Source organism: Hippocampus zosterae, chromosome 15 (genome assembly GCF_025434085.1).
Source record: "Hippocampus zosterae strain Florida chromosome 15, ASM2543408v3, whole genome shotgun sequence".
In the NCBI taxonomy this organism is placed as follows: domain Eukaryota; kingdom Metazoa; phylum Chordata; class Actinopteri; order Syngnathiformes; family Syngnathidae; genus Hippocampus; species Hippocampus zosterae.
The window spans coordinates 6,036,801-6,055,561 of record NC_067465.1 but is presented as its reverse complement, the minus strand read 5'-3'; the positions used below and the strand labels follow the sequence as shown (position 1 = coordinate 6,055,561).

General features: G+C 44.3%; 1 protein-coding gene and 1 long non-coding RNA gene across 2 annotated transcripts in view; one reads left to right on the top strand and one right to left on the bottom strand.

Moving 5' to 3' along the window:
- Positions 1-18,761, bottom strand: part of selenop2 (selenoprotein P2) — a 224,777-nt gene that overhangs the window by 24,997 nt on the left and 181,019 nt on the right. The window lies entirely within an intron of this gene.
- LOC127616957 (uncharacterized) overlaps positions 8,571-18,761 on the top strand; it is a 47,247-nt gene continuing 37,056 nt past the window's right edge. The window contains exon 1 of the long non-coding RNA XR_007967251.1: positions 8,571-8,765. This is a non-coding gene — a long non-coding RNA (uncharacterized LOC127616957). The remainder of the gene's footprint in view (positions 8,766-18,761) is intronic.

Sequence of the window (18,761 nt, the reverse complement as noted above, 5' to 3'; positions counted from 1 at the left end):
TGAAATGTGAATCTTCATTTTTCATATGTGGCGAGCAAATGGTTGCTGTCCACTCCAGAGTGTACCGCATTGATCACCCAATGTCAGATGGGATAGGATAGCATTCTTGTATGTGGCTTTCGTAACCTTATGATAGCACAACATTCAAATGAGTCATGCCACAGACTCTACAATCTCGCGCTATAAAAAAAGAAAACTAAGGTTTGCACAATACTGTCTAAAAGGCACTCATCTAATAATGCTTTTGAAGGCAATATCAATTCTCACGCCTAGACGTGAGTGACCACAGTTGTACACAAAAGTGGTGCAGACCCCCTCAAACAAATACTTCACCAATTGTGAGTTTCCTACCTGTGTACATGGTTGGAGCAATTGCAAGTGTGTGCGTGTCTGTATGCATACGAGGAGACATGGTTAATGTTGATTGTGCTGCCTCACAGCCAGATGCTGAGAGTGCCGTGTCTGCTGAATGAAGGAGATGATGGTAACAAGCGCGGGGAGGCGGTCAACACCCCCCTGTTTACAATATGGAGGTGCTAAACCTGTCGAGATCATAACTACCGCATACTGCTGCGTGTGTGCGTGTGTGCGCATTAATACCACCTTGTCCTCCACCACTTTGTTGTCACATGCCTCATCTCCGGGCTCTGTGTGGCTTACCAGACCCTCCAGCAGAGAGAGGGGAGAGGGGAACGGGGGTGGGGTTGCAGTGGGGCAGCTGAAGAGGAGTGTGTGCTTCAGTGAACAAATGAATTCAATTTTGTTGTTGTTGTTGTTTCACAAGCTCATTAGTCTTTTTTTTCTTTTGTCAAAACAAAGAAGGAGTGCCTTTTCCTTGTCCAGTGCAAAGTGCGGGCTAGCTGTGTGTATGGGTGGAGTTTTTGTTCTTTTGAGTATTTTTGTAGACACACATGGTTAAAAATGACATTTGCGCCATTGTGGGCGCGAACACAGCCGACTTACTGTTGCCTTCCTTTTGAATTCAGTGCAGGAAAAGGAGCATGGTCTACTTTGGGCATGGCAGAAGCAGAAGTAGACTCGCTGGAGTCCAAGCAGAAGATCCAAGTGCGCAAAATACGTTTGGCCAAAGTGATCACGAATCACAGATGTGAAGTCGACACCATCGCGATTGTACGTGTCTATGTGCGACACTCAGAAAGGTGTCCCAGAGACACCTATAATGGCTATTTTGTAAAAGCAGGTCCACAACAAGTCCGAAGCCATACTGGACGGTGGAGGACTTCGACTTCACCATTGCATTGAGGTAAAAAGGCTCCAACGTAATTGCTCTTGGAGAACAGTTGAAGTTAAAAGCCAACACAGTTATCATAATAGGCCACGCCAAACGTCAGCCAGCTCACTTTTTTTTTTTTTTTAAAGGTAGGCTTAATTTCCCATGATGATGACGATAATGATCAAGCGGACAACATGCTCAGAAACAATTAGAGCTGGCTGCTGAAGTGGACATTTTCTCTCAGTGGAACATCAAGGGCCAGGGCATAAATAAGTCCTCTTGTCAGCGATTGCCAAGTGACAGCTAATGACTCCCATTAATATGCAAAATAGCCGCCATTTTCTTTGCTTTTCTGCATGTGTGTGTGTGTGTGTGTGCACGTGCGCGTGTGTGTAAGACACTTTCATGTACTTGGCCGGTGCAGTGCAAAGTGACCAGCGGAAGAACATTTCTAATTCGAGTCAATTATGTCATTGAGCTCGTTTCGATGTTCATTTGTATGCAAATGGGGAGCCTGTTGGTTAAATCGACTGAACCTGGCATCTGACAACACAGAGAACAAAAATTCTCACGGAATATTGACCTTTATTGTTCCGTTTTTTTTTTTTCGCGGATCGGGGTTGACCACGGTATGTGGGAATTACTCGGCTCACTTTTTCCTCTTTATATTTTTTCCTCTTGGCATTCAAAGACAAATATAAGAGTTGGAATGGGCCAGTGGAATCAGCAGGTAATAGGTTTGGACCCTCATTTAGGACTGTGAGAAAAGCAGCATTAGCAGTAAACCGCGTCATTGTAGAGGGCAAATATTGCAAACGTAACACAGTTAAAACATGAAACCCACAATTTAAAGAACAATAGAAGAGCGCTTTACCTGTTGGCTGCAGACCGGGGTCAAGATATTGCAACTTTGGTTCTGTTTGCATCGCGTGAATCACCAGCCTCAATCTGTGAGCTCTCGTTTGTTGGATTGCAGTTTTTGGATGGTGTTGCCAAGCCTGAAAAATAGAATTAGCCATTTGCCAGGAGTGATCATAAAAGTTAGCATACTTGGAACAATGCAAAGGTGATCCAAATCCATGACTTTAATATGGTAGTTATTGGATTAAAGTTTAAGTCTCACAATTTCGTTGATCTCAAGTTGGTGGTCGCGTCGTAGTTTTTCTCTGACCGCGAAGTGTTAAATAATCTTTTCATTTGAGAACCAAATGATGAAAAGCGCCGATAAATTCCAATCTTAAGGTTGATCCGGCTCTTATCTAGCGCAAGCTGCGGACTCGTGGCATGAAACGGAGAGCTCATCACTTTGCCACCTGTCACCCGTAAAATTCACACCTACGGTTTAGCAAAGCAGGCTCGCTCCCAGTAAATGATTCCTTGATCCATCAGTCTGCTGTGATCTGATCTCCCGGGTTGTTGATTAGATGCTTATTGGAGGAAGGAGCAAAGATATCAATATGATCAAGGGGGAGAAAAGGTTGAGCGCGATGGGAGAGGATGGGGACGGAATGCGCACCTAACTTGCTGGCTATGATGTGCTCATCATTGCTGCCTCATTAATACCACTAAAATATCTTGGTGACATTGAGCAGCCATTACAGCAGCCATCAGCAGTTAATGAACAGACAACGTCCGCAGCATTGCCGCGACATTCATGATCATTGGATTGGAAGTGATGGTGCGGATTAATAATTGCTTTCTCACGCAGATATTTTGAATGATGAATCAAGGGATTGATTCGGGAGAGGAGGCGCTGGTCTTAAGTGTGTGCTTGTGTGTGTGTGTGTTTCCAAGTGGTGGGCTGACACGAGGGAAAGTGCATAGACCAGCACCGTGGCTTCGAAAGTCAATGTTAGGCCAAAAAGAGCAGTGTGGTGCAAATTGATGCAGTCCATCTTGTTTTTATTAAACTGTCAGGTCAGTTGTGAGTCTGCAAACGTTTTTGATACAGTTTAAAAGCATGGGTATATATAAACGGTACACATATGAGAGTTTCTGCACTTATGATACTTCAAAAGTGCAACTTGTGCTCCCGCGTCAAGTCTCCACTCAGGTAGGCAGTGATTTCCTTTTCCACAAACTCACAAACTTTTGTATCGACTTTATTTTTCGTTCAAGTTGGAGGACAGTTATGGCTGTTGCGCGTGCATATGGTAGCTTGAAAAGTCAAGTCAAGTCAAGTCAAGTCAACAGTATTTATAGAGCACTTTCAAACAGCCATCGCTGCATACAAAGTGCTGTACATGGAGCGATTTAACATATACAATAAACAGTAAGACGAATCAGTAATAAGTAATAAGTAATAAGGCGGTAGAAAGCACCAAGCAGTAAAAACAATAGCAAATCTAAGTCATGCTGAGTCAAACGCCAAAGAATACAAGTGAGAAAAGTAGATCGTTCAAAAAAGTTGGGCACCCCCGAGGTACGCAAACATGCAGGAACTCCACCGCAGTCAGAAACACAAAAGACATATCCGTCTCTGCAATATCCGCATCCAGTCTAGTTGTGTTCTGTTCGGGCTGACTCTCAAAGGAGACATATCGTTGTCTGTCTATGAAGAAAAGATTCATGACTATTGATCAGCCATGTACTGGATATATAGATCCGTTAAGTCTATAGACAAGACATTTATTATGGGACATCTTCATCCAATATATATGGAGCCTCTATGTGGATATATAGATTGACCTCAGACAGGTTTATAGCACATTATCTGGATTTGTACTCAAATGTGGCTCGAGGCCTCGAGAGAAACTTTCCTTTGTTTTTCATCCACTCCGTGTAAGTTAGGGCTGGGCAACAATTTTTTTTCTGGCAAAGCTGTCTGGCATCCATGTAGGTTGGACTAAGCACTTCCTAACCAGATATAAGACATAAATAAAGGCATTTTAAATAAGACCAAAATGTATGTCTGTTCTTTTATTATAACCAGCGTATAAATCTTAAAGGGGAAGTCAAGCCAAAACTTTTCTTTGCAAAAATATTTTCTATGCAACCCCTCTAGTCTAAACATGGCATTCTGATTAAAATTGCATATGTAGAATATGAGTCAAGCAGTAAAATCCACCCATTTTTGTCCATCTCTGAAATTTTGTCTCTTGACTGAAACAAGACAAACTTGACCGTTTGTCTTACTGTTTATTGTTCATGTTAAATTGCTCCATGTACAGCACTTTGTATGCAGTGATGGCTGTTTGAAAGTGCTCTATAAATACCGTTGACTTGACTTGACTTGAAAATGACATCACAGTTGGTCAAAGCTCAGGAAATGACCAATCATGGCTCAGCTTCAGAAAACTGTTGATTGTTCGTTACCTGGGCCCTGAGCAACTGTGAGGTCATTTACAGCCGCCAGCAAGTGACGAAATGGCCGCCCTCTGAGATGTACTAAAATGCATCAGAAAATGCGGTTGATTATTTATTGTTACCAAGGCTTTTGGGGGGGGGCTTGTTGAGGTAAATTGTTAAAAAATTATTGATCGTAAAAGTTACAGAAAAAGCATTCTGTTGCATTTTCTTCTCTAAATGCATTTCAAATGTTTCAGCTCATGAATTTGGAAAATAATATCCCACTTAGTCATAAAATGCTCCCTTACAATATCTTGGACCCCCCCACCCCCCACTTAGTCTGTACCTTATAAATTGATTCAAGTTATCTTTCTTTTTCTTTCGGTTGGGTGGGGACTCTAAAAAAATGGCCTTCAACCGAGAGTTTTCATTGTATTCAATGTAATCTTATCAACAATATTCCCACCGCCTCTATTTAATTTACACAAATACAAAACATGATCCATCCCTGCAGACACCAGTGACCACCCGTCGTCAGTATCTGTCGATGATAAAGCGACACCGATCTCCATTGCAACAGAGGGAGAGGAAGCCTCCCCTCCCACTCAGATTAAAGAAAGCCTCGGTTTCCGCAGGGACAATAGGGAAGAATTACCATATGAATTTGACCGCGGCCTCTTAAAACCATCAATCTCCCCACGCTGAGCGCCATGATGCCAGATAACCCCCCGAATATCCCCTCTTAACCTCAATTTCTCGGGATATATTAAGCCATGCTTGCTGCAAGGCGAGGGCGAAGGAGTTGTGAAAGCACGAGGCGTTCAAGTTGCCTTGCAACTGACAACTGACAGACCCTCCACCCCAAACATGTTACAATGCAATTAATCATGTTAACGGGCGGTGGCGGGATGATGCAGCAAAGTGAATTTTACAAGATTTTTGCCTCGTATCGCCCCTGTCAAAGCATTTAGCATTTATCATTTATCTTGGCAGAGAGCTATCTAGCTAGCTAGCTACCTCTCTACCTAGCTAGCTTGCTAGATAGAGAGCTATCTAGCTAGCTACCTCTCTACCTAGCTAGCTAGGTAGCTAGATAATGAGCAGCATTTACAGCCCACACACACCACGGTAATTTATAAATAAAGAAAGAAAAGAGAGAGCGAGAGAGACATTAAATTCATGTTGAACTCAATTGAGTTAGCGCGTTGTTGTGGCCCCCGGCAACCGTTTGAGTTTATCCACATGGCGGCTTCGAAAAATGAATTGCCCACCTACGACTTGTAAGATAAAACCGTGTGAGAGAGCGGCAGCTGATTTAGCACAGTTAAAGGCAGTCTGGTGCCCAGTCTGTTTTGCGTCTCTCACCCGTTTCAGGTATTTTGACATCGCAAATTCTGTGAGCGCCACCTATATTAATTAAGCCGGCCACTATAATGGTTGCTATGCCACAAACACACCCGCAATGCCAACTTCAAAATAAAACCTTCACAACTGACACTTATGCGGACGTTGATGCTTTTTTTGTCATCTTTCACTCTGAAGTCGAGCCTGGGAACCACTTTTGACTACTTACGTGACTTGGACTTTTCAGTTGCGGGCACTGAGTTGCAATCACAGACGTATGGCTGGAAATGCTCGGATCGCAAATGCACACTGAGGCAATCGTAAATGGTGCACACGTGACAATTTTTAATACGCATGCGCACCTGCGCACCCCTTATATGCACCCCCACTGGTAATGTTTCCTTGTTTCCCAATCCTTTATCTGGATAGCAACCGGCACTTCTCAGACAGCCATCTTGATTTCTCTGTTGCCTTTTTTTCTCTGCGGTCAATCAAAATGTTTGGATAAGATCGTCAGAACATTTACCTCAGCCTCCAGTTCAACTTATTTATGAAGTCACTCTCAAGTCATTAAAATGGACCATTTTTTTCCCCAGCACCTTTTACTTACTTTTTACAAAGGCTATCCGAGCCTGTGGAAAATAAAAATGCCAACGTCAGCAATGCCAATCGATGTTGTCACATCACAACACCTTAAATGTAAATGACTTCAACTCCATCTCCTGTTTAACTGTCTGGACCAAGCAGCATTTGGGGACGTATTTTAGCCACAATTTTCCCAGAGGAATGTGTGGAGTGACCGTCATTTGCAAAATTTAAACCGAGACACTCAAATCTTTGATTATTTTTAATGTTGGGACACTAAAACGAGAAATATACCACCAGGAAAAGGTCATATAATTATGGCATGTGATGGAGTTTCCCATTTGTCAGGCAGACATACAGGTGGATAACATAATGTACATGTCAGAGCTTGATGCGGAACCTTGGAGGGGGGGCGAGGGGGTGTCAAAGGCAACAGTGATTTAGATGCATCAGCCTCTGCGGGGACAAGCGATGGAGAAGGCTAGGGAGAGAACACAGGTATAATAGATTTCTGGTGTCTGTATTTCATGTTGAAAATTGGCTGGTACATCCAAGCGGTTTGATCTATGAGGGCCGTCGTCTTAAGAAAAAACCTTAGTAAATGTGTAATTTCTCCCTTGATGGAACACAGGCGTAAGGCTATTCTTCTTGTTCCCTCTCACTCGCTCTTCAGGTTCCCTCTTGTTCTCCCTCTCTTTTGGGATGTTTCCATGCTAGACTCCCCTCCCTCCCTCTCTTCTCTTCATGCTCGTTGATGTCTCCATTTCATTACCACCCCTCCATCTATCAACCTCTCAACCCCCCCTTCTCCTCCCCCACTTTTTATTAAAGGAGTGACTCTCCCCACAGTTCTAAATATGGTCACTGGATTAAGTTTACATGGATGACAACAACATGACTCTTGACCATATCGTAAACGAAATCCAATTTGGATAATATTTCGATGCAAATAGTCTACTACCAAGGAAATGCTTTCGCTAAGTGCGGCCGAGAAGCAAAAACATCGGACGCTAACACCCAGTGAAGTTGCACACGGTACAGTGGAACATCACCGGCTTTGGGAAATGACAGGGTCGGCAGATCAAATGCCGCGACGGAAAAAATTGCAGCGAGTTGGTATCTGCTCTCGACCTATTTAAGGGAGGTCCGGTGGCCGACTGGTTAGCCCGTCGGCCTCAGAGTGCAGAGGTGCAGGGTTCGATTCTGGCTCCGGCCTACCTGTGTGGAGTTTGCATGTTCTCCACGTGCTTGCCTGGGTTTTCTCCGGGTACTCCGATTTCCTGGCATCTTAATGGAACATTCAAAATTGTCCCTGGGTGTGAGTGTGAGGCCGGATGGTTGTTGGTCTATTCGTGCTCTGCGATGGGCTGGCGACCGGTTCAGGGTGTACCCCGCCGACCGCCCCCGAAGACTGCCGGGATCGGCTGCAGCACACCCGCGTCTTCAACCAAGCATATGACGACCATCTGACAAGCATACAAAATCCACCTTTTCCCGCCAAAACGGAGATGTGATAAATGAACAGAAGCCATCACAAATCACACGTGGATGAAGTACTGCTGTGATCGTCGTGGCCAACGTGTGCTGATAATGTGAGATGGGTTGTCTCTATCAGCGCTGGGCTGGGCGGGCCTTTTAATCATGGTCTAAGGGGTGCCGAGCCTCTCTATCATCATTGAACTGTGTCCGGGGCTAATTGCGGCTATATTTCACTGTCCCCCGTGGACCGCACATCGCAACGATCCGCCGCTTTGTCGCAGAGCCACACGTACATGCTACGTGAGCACATACGCATCCTCTTTCCCAATTTGCATATTGACGGCGAAATCGGAATGGGGAGGTGGGATTGCACATCTTAAGTACAACTGCACAAGCAAAGACCGGGACAAAAAGAGGATTCCATTCTAAACATTAGAAGGCCAACGTCACAAAGCGTCTCTCGTCACATCTTTTGTGACTGACTGCTGCTCTTGGCTGATGAAAATTTAACAGCAAATGTTGTTTCTCGCCATTTATCCAACAACTCTTACTATAAATGCTTATTATAAGGTGTTACCGTGACCACTGCTTTGCTCTTTACGCTCTTATTTTTTTGAAGGTCAATTTATAGAGTCAGGGCGGCCCGGTAGTCCAGTGGTTAGCACGTCGGCTTCACAGTGCAGAGGTACCGGGTTCGATTCCAGCTGCGGCCTCCCTGTGTGGAGTTTGCATGTTCTCCCCGAGCCTGCGTGGGTTTTCTCCGGGTGCTCCGGTTTCCTCCCACATTCCAAAAACATGCGTGGCAGGCTGATTGAACACTCTAAATTGTCCCGAGGTGTGAGTGTGAGAGCGAATGGTTGTTCGTTTCTGTGTGCCCTGCGATTGGCTGGCAACCGATTCAGGGTGTCCCCCGCCTACTGCCCGAAGACAGCTGGGATAGGCTCCAGCACCCCCCGCGACCCTAGTGAGGATCAAGCGGCTCGGAAAAGCCAATTTATAGAGTCAAAATAAAGTATGGTACGATGACTGGCTAGTGATCCAAATGTACCCCACCTCTTGCCTAAACTCAAGTGAGATAGGCCGCAGCTCACTCGAGACCCCGATGAAGACGATTGGTATCGAAAAGAAATGCATGGATGAATACAAAAAGACTTTGCATTTTTACTTTAAATTATCCAGAGCTGGAATCGAACCCTGCACCTCTGCACCGTGAGGCGCACGTGCTATGACCGCCATGAGGCTTCTAGAAACTATTTAACTTTAAAAAACATATATGCAAAAATGACCAAGTTGTCATGTCGATGTTCGGGGTATTTGACAAGATATTTTTTCAAGACACTAAGTTATGGCACCGAAATTCATGGATGCTGCTGTCACTTCAAGCCATCGTCCGTCCATCCATTTTCTACCGGGGTCGGGTCGCGGGGGCAATAGCTTTAGCGGGGAAGCCCAGACGAGCCGTCGTGCAAATGTAAAATAACGCAAATGCGTATCAACAGTTGCTTTACAAGTACAGATGCAGTTCAGTATAATCCTCCTTGAACCGCACAGAAAGAACAACCCGATTTACTATTTGGTGATCAACACAATTTAGTGTTTGCTCTTATTAAATGCTTATCAAGACAACAATCATGAGAAGACATTTGCACAGATCATGACGCATGTCCCTGCACTGTACATTATTGGAACATATTTGTGACCGTGTTAAATTGACACAAAGCTTGGGTAGCGGCACGGATGTGTAACTGCGTTAAACGTACGGCCGTGCAAGGCCGTTTGGCAGTTTTCCATCGGTATTATCCTTAACGGCGCTTTTATCCTTTTAATGACCAATTCAATAAAAAAAAAAAAAAGAAGCAAATGTTTCGTGGAAATTGTTACAAGAGGGGTAAGTGAAAACTAAGCAGGAAATACATTGCTTTCTCCTCAAGCCTGACATTTACAATACGTAGTAAAGCATCGGGAGTGGCCGGCGAAAGCACGGCCATGGCATCAATGTATTTACGGCAATGCGTGTAAATCTGATGCCGTTTATGTGACTATTAGCCCCGATGGTTTGCCGAGAAGTTGTGACCATTGGGAACATTCAGGAAGTATTTATTTGTAGCTCGCTCTTGTGTGAAGTGCACAGTGTGCAGAATGAAACCTGCCCCGACAATGTCGAAGACGTCTTTTAAAAATCTTTGACCATTCTTGGCTCATTTTCCTGAGCTTGGAATAATCCCCTCCGCACTTGAATACATTTGCCGCTCAGAATTTATCTCTGTCGGAGAGCCCTCAAAGTGTTGGTATTGCTTGAAAAAAAGTTAGACAGGCGTAAAAATTGGCACATCCTGATTTTTGTTTCGGTGGAAGCTTAGTGAGCCGTTTTTTGGGTTATTTGGCAAACCGCTGCGCCATACCTCTGACCCGGACAACACTGTCAGAAATGAAAATCCTCTTGTCTTATGAAACTTGCCCGAGCCTCCCATTTTCCTGTCACTGGGGTCCACTCCAAGTCGAAACCACTTTGACTTATTCAAAACTCCCCTCAACAAACAAAATGAGATCCGGTCGGAGCCTGACTACTCATGAAAATGTCGATCCAAATGTCTCACTTTTGAACGCAACAATTCCGGCCTTGCAGTCTCATCGGCCTTTGGGAGTAGCAACCCTCAATTGAGCATCGGGCCACTATTGGCTGACTTCCAACGGAAGGGTTTCACGAAACAAAACGAAAACGTTTTGCATCCGCTTCCAAGTCCCTCACAGGAAGGATTCTGTGAAGAGATGAACAGAGACGATGCTTCGTCCCCATCAACCACCTCATTAGTCCCTCTCAGCCATAAAAGCGTCCCATCAGGCCACGCTGTCATAACTCACTCGACAGCATTGATTTTAATCACGGCAAATGTAAACATATGTATTATCAACATCAATGCACAAAATAATGCTGTAATGTGCAATTATAGAAAGGCATTGATTTTTCTTCCTCTTTTCATGCCCCCCCCCCCCCTCCTCTTTCCCCTACTTCACTGTAATCATGGCATCATCCTACTTTGAATTGATTTAATAAAGCTGCTATTATAAATACATAGAGACGGTAGCCCGGCCCTGGCTGAATATTACACGGAGGATTTTCATAAATTTCAATATTGTGCGGGGTGTGGTTGTGCTTAGCCGGGAGGGAAACGAGGACAAAATAAGACACCCGTGGTGTGATACAAGGATAGCCAAATATTATTAGAATGTCACTTCACCTTTTCAGTTTTGAGTCTCAAAACATTAAATGTGATGAGAAAAAAAACTTGAAGATTCAGTGTTGTTATGAATATTTTGTTAGACAGATGGCAGGAGATGGAGAGTGCTTTAGCCCCACACGCAATTGCCCCCCCCACCCCCCCATTCCTCTAAATATATAAAATACAATCTCATCCAGCCGTTTATTTCTCACACACACGCATTGGTAATAATGATAATAATAATAAAGGAAGACAGAAAAACAAATGAAATTTCGGCACTGCAACTCAGACTTTGCTTTTGAGAGAATCAGACTCATGAAACAAGCCTGGACAAGAATTATGGTAACTGTAGAAAGGATTGAAAAATCATTTGACGATACGGACATGCCAGACGTGCCTCCTGAATTTCATGATGCTGAGCAAATCAGGGGCTCAATATTTGTCTTGCACGTTCAACCAAAGGGGCGTCCTCTTTTCGCCACCGGATGCCGTCAAACTTATAAGCTGAACGGCCGTCGATTTGCAAGGCGACAAGTAGTCACCGTGCCGTTTGGTGACATAATGTGGATCACACTCAACATGGACCACGGGAAGAGAGGGCAAGAGTTGTCTCAGAAGGTCAGAAAGAAAATGATGGGCCAAGAGAATAAAGGCTCTCTTCGGTTTTGCTTCTTTAATTGTTCTTTTCAGGCAATCTGCCGTGATCAATGCTATCAGTGGGCAGTTGACCTTCTACTTGATAGCTTTTCTGTACTCATCGACCCATGGGCCCTCCAGCTTACAGTCACCAGGCATTGACTAGAACTGTTTCCAGAAAATTGCATTGGAATCCAAAAATATATTGTCGAAAGTCAGCGATATTTGGCTTTCAGACCGAAATTTCACAATGAACCTAAAATGCAGTCAAACCTTTCCAGGTGAACTTGGTTTTCAATGTCCAACAGTTGAAGGTTTCCGTACTTTTTGCACAAATTGCCGTTCTCTCACGAGGAGCTTCATGGCAAAATTCACAACAGGCTTTTGAATAGACCAATAAATGTCCCTCTTCAATTCCAGCTAGTGTTCAAACAGTTGCCCTCTTCACGCTGTTCACTTTCGGACCTCACGAGACCACCACGACACCCAACGATGGATCAACAGGACCTTGCCGGGGAGCATTTACGAGGGACCAGTGGGCCTCAGTTCTGTTCTCTGATGAAAATCGATTCATGTTGAGCAGAAATGGTAGCCGCCAACGATGTCAGAGACGTCAAGGAGAGCCCTATGCATTGGCCACTATTCTCACCAGACCAGCTTTCTTTGGTGGCGCTGTTCCAGTCTGGGCAGGTGGTACCGAACTGCCCTACACCTTGCGACAAGCCCCTCCGTCTTGAATAACACGAGGAATTCGGTAATCGTGCCCCTACATGAACAACACCGGCCTAATGTCATCTTCATGGACTCCGGCTCATAGAGGTGGGATCACGAGGGAACGGCCGTTGGAGACGGGCGTATCTCGAGTGGAATGACCTGCACCCTCTCCAGACCTGAATCCTATTGTGGGATCAGCCGAGTTGCCGCGTCGAGGCTCGAAACTCTGCACCTCAGAACTCCTCTTGTCAAAGATCAGAAATGATCAAAGTGCTCTCAATTCATTTGTCACCATTTTTGTCAGACCATGACGATGCGACGTCTTTCCCCCGTCTTGCCCTCTGACACGAGCATTACGGGCGTGGTTCCCATTCTACTTGGTTACCCGCACTAAAACCGCAACCGCGATGTGTCTGGATATCAAAACAGTTCGGAAAGATTTAAAGACCAAAGTGACCACTAATAGATAGCGAGGGAGAAACCCACAAGATGATGCGTGAATGAAAAAGAAGATGGAATGTTTGGAATGGACTCGAATAACAGCAACGAGGTGGGAGGGGGAGGGCGAGCGAGAACGGGAGGTGAAGAAATGCACAGAAACGACAAAGAGGTAAATTGTTGTTATGGGGGGGGGGGGAATATGTCTCACTGTTCCCGTCGAGCTGCTCTGCGTTAAGGGAATGACGGAGGTAGCTGAATAAATGATTAACTACATCACAGATGCAGTTTTTATACGACCAATACATCTTTGCCCGGCTCACAGCACAATCCCGCACTTATGGAATGCGCCTAATCCATAACCATAACGCGACGATGGCGGCACGGACGCACTGTATATCTGCGGACATTTGCTGTGAATGATAATGCTCATTGCGGCTCACATATCACCGGTTCGACGATCTCATACCTTGGCAAAGTGAGAATGACTTCACAGAGAGGAAAGAAAGAAAAAGAGACATTTGCCGTCTCCTCATCTTGCCGTGACAAACCCATAACCTTGTTAATTGGTAATTAATGCACACGGCAAGTGGGCTCAAAGTGTACAAACTAATGAAATACGGCGTGAAAAATGACTTTTCTTTTCTCGTTCACGCTCGCCGCGCTTTGTTCACTGCCTCCGTTCGGAACCGTTCTAATGAGGACAAAGTGCTCCCCGGTTGAGCCGCAAAAGGCTCTGCTCACTCTGACGCAAACTAAAATGGCTGAATGGAAAATGAGAGGGGCAGAGGAGGTCAGTCCCTCGCATCTATCCTCATATTCCTGCACGGGCACAACACGCAGCCACACGTGCGCAAACGAGCGTTGCGCATTGAGGTGTCGTAGATTCAGATCGGTGACAGTCACCGTCTCTCTTGCCATCCCTCTCTCTATTAGCATTTGAAGCTGCCTCTCTTTCTCACCTCTTAATATTATCATGCGATTTGCCAGCGGGTGATGGGGTGTTGAACGAGAGATCAAATTGAGGAAATGTATTAGGGAAAGTGGAATAACCGACCGCTAACCTTATTAGCAAATCCCCGGCAAAGGCAGGCAATAGGGAATTTATTTATTTTTTCATTATTCGATTTATTTATATGCTATTACATCCGTGCAGATAAGACAGGCATCACATTATAACCAGCAAGGCCGCATATTTGAATTTTAGGACTATGCATACGCCGTATGCCGTGCAATATGTCTTTGTCAGGGAGACGATTAAATGGATGCTTTAAGATTATTACAGGTGTGCTCGATGGCTATCGATATAGATAGAATCTGAAAACATGCACAGGGGAAGTTGTCCAAGTATTAAAAATTTATATTTATACCTCTGTAAAGTTCAACCTCAATCAAACAGAGCATTATTATCTTTGCAAAAGCTACACGATAACAATATTATCTTGTCATTAGTTCCACATGTTAGCGATAACCAGTGATGCCAGGTATGGTGTTATATATAACAGCCAGACAGCAAACCTTCCGAGCCGCTTGATCCTCACTAGGGTCGCGGGGGTGCTGGAGCCTATCCCAGCTGTCTTCGGGCAGTAGGCGGGGGACACCCTGAATCGGTTGCCAGCCAATCGCAGGGCACACAGAAACGAACAACCATTCGCACTCACACTCACACCTCTGGACAATTTAGAGTGTTCAATCAGCCTGCCACGCATGTTTTTGGAATGTGGGAGGAAACCGGAGCACCCGGAGAAAACCCACGCAGGCCCGGGGAGAACATGCAAACTCCACACAGGGAGGCCGGAGCTGGAATCGAACCCGGTACCTCTGCACTGTGAAGCCGACGTGCTAACCACTGGTCTACCGGGCCGCCCTGACAGCAAACCTTAGTTATGAAAAAAAAAAAAACCTCTACATCATTCATTCATTCATTCATTCATTCATTCATTCATTCATTCATTCATTCATCTTCCTAACCGCTTGATCCTCGTGTTGACTAAATTTCAACTACAGGTACTTTCTGTGGGGAATAATTTGATGTTTAAAAATAACGCTGAATCTCAAGTGCACGTAGCAAACAAAGAAAACATTTTTTTTACACTGTCTTTTAATTGCTATCTCATGGTTGCAAAACGGTCCGTTTTGTGTCACACTGCGTCTCTATTTCTGTTGCGTTTTGTCTTTCACTCCAGTGCGGTGCTAGTGAGCGATGAAGAAATCATAGACCCATCAAAGCTCACCGGCTGGAGGAAATCTCTTCATTTGCAGCGTGCAGGCTTGACACCTGAGCTCCAGGCTCTTGCGTGTTGTATCCCTCTGCTTGGCCGCATGTGTGTGTGTGTGTGTATGTGTGTGTGTGAGACTGATAGTCAGCTTTCCCAGCTTCCCAGCAGGCCTGTCGTTAAATTGTCTGTGTGTTTTACAAGTGTGTGTGTGTGTGTTGGAGGGCTGCACTTGGGGCCTGCGTCCCATCCATCAGTGTTAAGATGGCATATTACTGTTAATGAATGATATTTGTGTTCAGCGTGTATGTCAGAAGGGAGGACCAGCATCGCAAAACAAGCCCTCCCCAATCACCTCTGCTCCAGCCTTCTCATTTTCTTTGTCATTTGCTCGCCTGCTTTGCATTGGAGGAAGTTATTCCAGCTGAGACACACACAGAATTTGGGCATTAAAAAAACAAAACAAAACAAAACCAAAAAACTTCCCCACATAAAATCCCAACATAAATATTGAGGACTTTAAAGAGTCGAACACAACGTGAACATGATTGTCGATATTCTCTCCTTTTCCCTTTCATTTTTTTTGGTCGCGGTCCGATGAATGACGATGCAAACAATGGAATGGGAAAAATTGCACATTTACCATTTTTAAATCAAATGGAATGCACCTTCAATGAAATGTGTCATTCAGTTCAGCTCTAGAATCGTACAACGGTAAATGTGACGTTGGATGAGGATACATTGTTGGTCCTCCACTTAATGGTCTGAAGATTTCAGAAATCATTTATCTATGACTAGTCCACCTCCTGGCTAAACAGATTACAGTCCAACAAGAAAATATCCAATATGATGCTGTTTTCCGGTCAAAATTGTCTTTTAGTGGGCAGACGTTAGAATGGCCAAACTGACATGAGTTGGTAAATTAAATTTAGTACAAATGTCTGCTCCTCTCCAGCATAGAGTAGGCTGTCTTGATACATGATACAAATTTGTAATAACTAATAATGAGCAATTATACCTACAAATATATAAAAGAGAAAGAAAATATAACACCGGGCCTATGCAGAAAACCCTCAAAATCCAGATTTTACAACTCATTTTTTGGGCGGGAGGAGTGCATATGCTGATGCCAGTAGAAGCTGTGTAATTTTAAGAAGCACGAGTTTGCGAAAATTTGCTGTCACTGGTCCACGGAACAAGCATGTGACAGTTACATGGCTGAAAATGTGTTTCCATCATGTTGAACCTTTGAGCTTCACAAAATTGTGCTGTACTTTCATCAGCCACTACTACTTTAATTTGCTACAATGCCGCGGTTTCCATCACGTTCCTGTTCTTTAAAGCGCAGGATGTGAGTGTCCGCCTGGATGACAATCCACTGGCATGCAAGCACCCAGCAGATGTCACTCATTCATTAGTAAATCATGACGTGTGGTCCTGCAATCACCAGGCCAGGCTTTGAACATGGCTATCACATTTCCAATCCAGCGGTTACATCCGTCACAGAGGAAGGCAGGAAAAGAATGAATGAGTTGAGGAAATCCGTAATAGGTCTTGTCGGTTTACCTGAAGTTCAAACTGCAACCAGCCTCGATAACTTTAGCGTCCATGTCTGGTTCTGTGTGACCATCGGCATCATGAATCTTTTGAGAAGGAAACTGACACAAGAGTGAGGTCTTGCCGTTTCCCGCGTGTCTATTAGCGTCAGTTAATTTGTCCTGCATCCCACATTTCATGCGGTTTTACTGTCCTTGTCCTTCCTCTCATCGACAAACAGTGGCAAGGCATCCTCGAGACAGCTAATGTATCACCCATGTGAATATGGTACATACAAAAAAAAAACATCTTGTTTGGCCCTTATTTATTGAATTTATCAAGTAAGTGAAGTTGAGAGAGTAACTACACACAAAATAAATACTCTAATAAAAATGATTTTGGGAGCGTTAGAGAGAGAGAGAGAAAGAAAGAGAGAGAGAGAGAACTAGCTAGCTAGCTAGCTAGGTGGACTGAGAGACAAACTGACATACAGACAGATAGATTGATGGATAGATGGACGGATGAATGGCTAGATAGTGTACTACCTTCATAAAAATTTCAAATCTTTCCATATGTCCAGTTTTTTTGTTTTTGTTTATAACTTGTGAAATATAGAAAAGAGAAGTTTGCTACCCCTACCACACCCCCTCCCCCAAACCTCCTCTGCAGGACATTTGGACGGTTCTGTTAGATATTTGCTCGTGTTATCTTTAGGCCAGAGTCCACATGCTTTAGTAGGAAGGAAGTAGCAGAGTCAGAAACAGGAAGCAGGAAGTTATCAGCAAGGATGATCTGAAAACATTGGGCTGGGGAGTACATCAAGAGAATAACAACAGACTCTCATTGCACCTGGGCCCTCTGTGTGTGTGTGTGAAAAGTCCAGTAAATGTTGCGTTTGGCTTATCTGCACCTCATACCATGCGACAACAATATGCACTCATTTATTCACATGCTTCCTTTATTTTGAAAGATATCTGTTTGTGGGCTTGAGCAGTCATGCAGAGGTAACAGTTCAACGTGGTTTCAATCACACACGCAACATATAGGCTCAGACTTCTGTCTCTAATACCTTCCTCTTCCTATTTTGGCAAAACACACACACATACACACACACATACATACACACGCAGGCCGAAAAGGCTGCTGGATGTTCTCACTTTCCTAAAATAGAGCTCCATCAAGCAGGTGTTTCCCCTGACGGAGAGATGGGAAAGCGAGGTCAGATGAACCAGCACTGTGTGTGTGTGTGTGTGCATGTGTGGGCGTTGCCAGACGTCTTGTGTTCTCAAAGGCCTGTTGTTTATCCATATGCTTTATGGGTTTCACTTCCCGGGTCTGTTCGACTGGATGCTTTGAACATTAAAACACGCAGTATTCGATATTGTCACACTTTAGAAGAGTAAAAACAAAAAGGATCAGAATGCTGACAAATGTGGTTGAATAATCTTGACAATGCTTACCGGTAGTTTGCGCCATATTTTCCATCTTCCATATTTTCCACACAGGACGACAATGTTGGCTTCTTGTTTACTTTGTTACTCTCGCTAAAAATGTATTTAATGGAGGCAGTTTGAAGGAAATGAATCAGCTTTTCAATCAAAATGATTTCAGGAGCAACGCCTTCATTTTTAACTGACTCGTATAAGGATGGGACACTAAAATCGATCAAGCCCAGACCTTGAGAATGGATGTCATACTGGCTAGTCCTTCACTCTCCTTCCCGCTCTCTTCTTTTTCCTCATCCATCGCTCCATCCAGCCCCTCTAATCCTGGCGGTGTTAATTGAAAGTCAGTAGAGGGCACTCTTGTGGTTTCATTATTAATTTAACACTCGGGGTAACTTAAAGTGCAATTTTCACCCACATGTGCAACAGAAAAATCAATGGCCACAACAGCAGTGAGCATCAAGGTTGATTACAGATGCAGCAGAAGAAACGTGCTGGATACTGCTACTTGAAGAAAGGAGAGACATGTGAATCAATGCGTTTGTACGGGGTGTTTCGTGCAAACAATTGTCCAAAATCTTGCCCCCCACCCAAAAAAAAATACATAAAGTGCCACCGTGTGTGT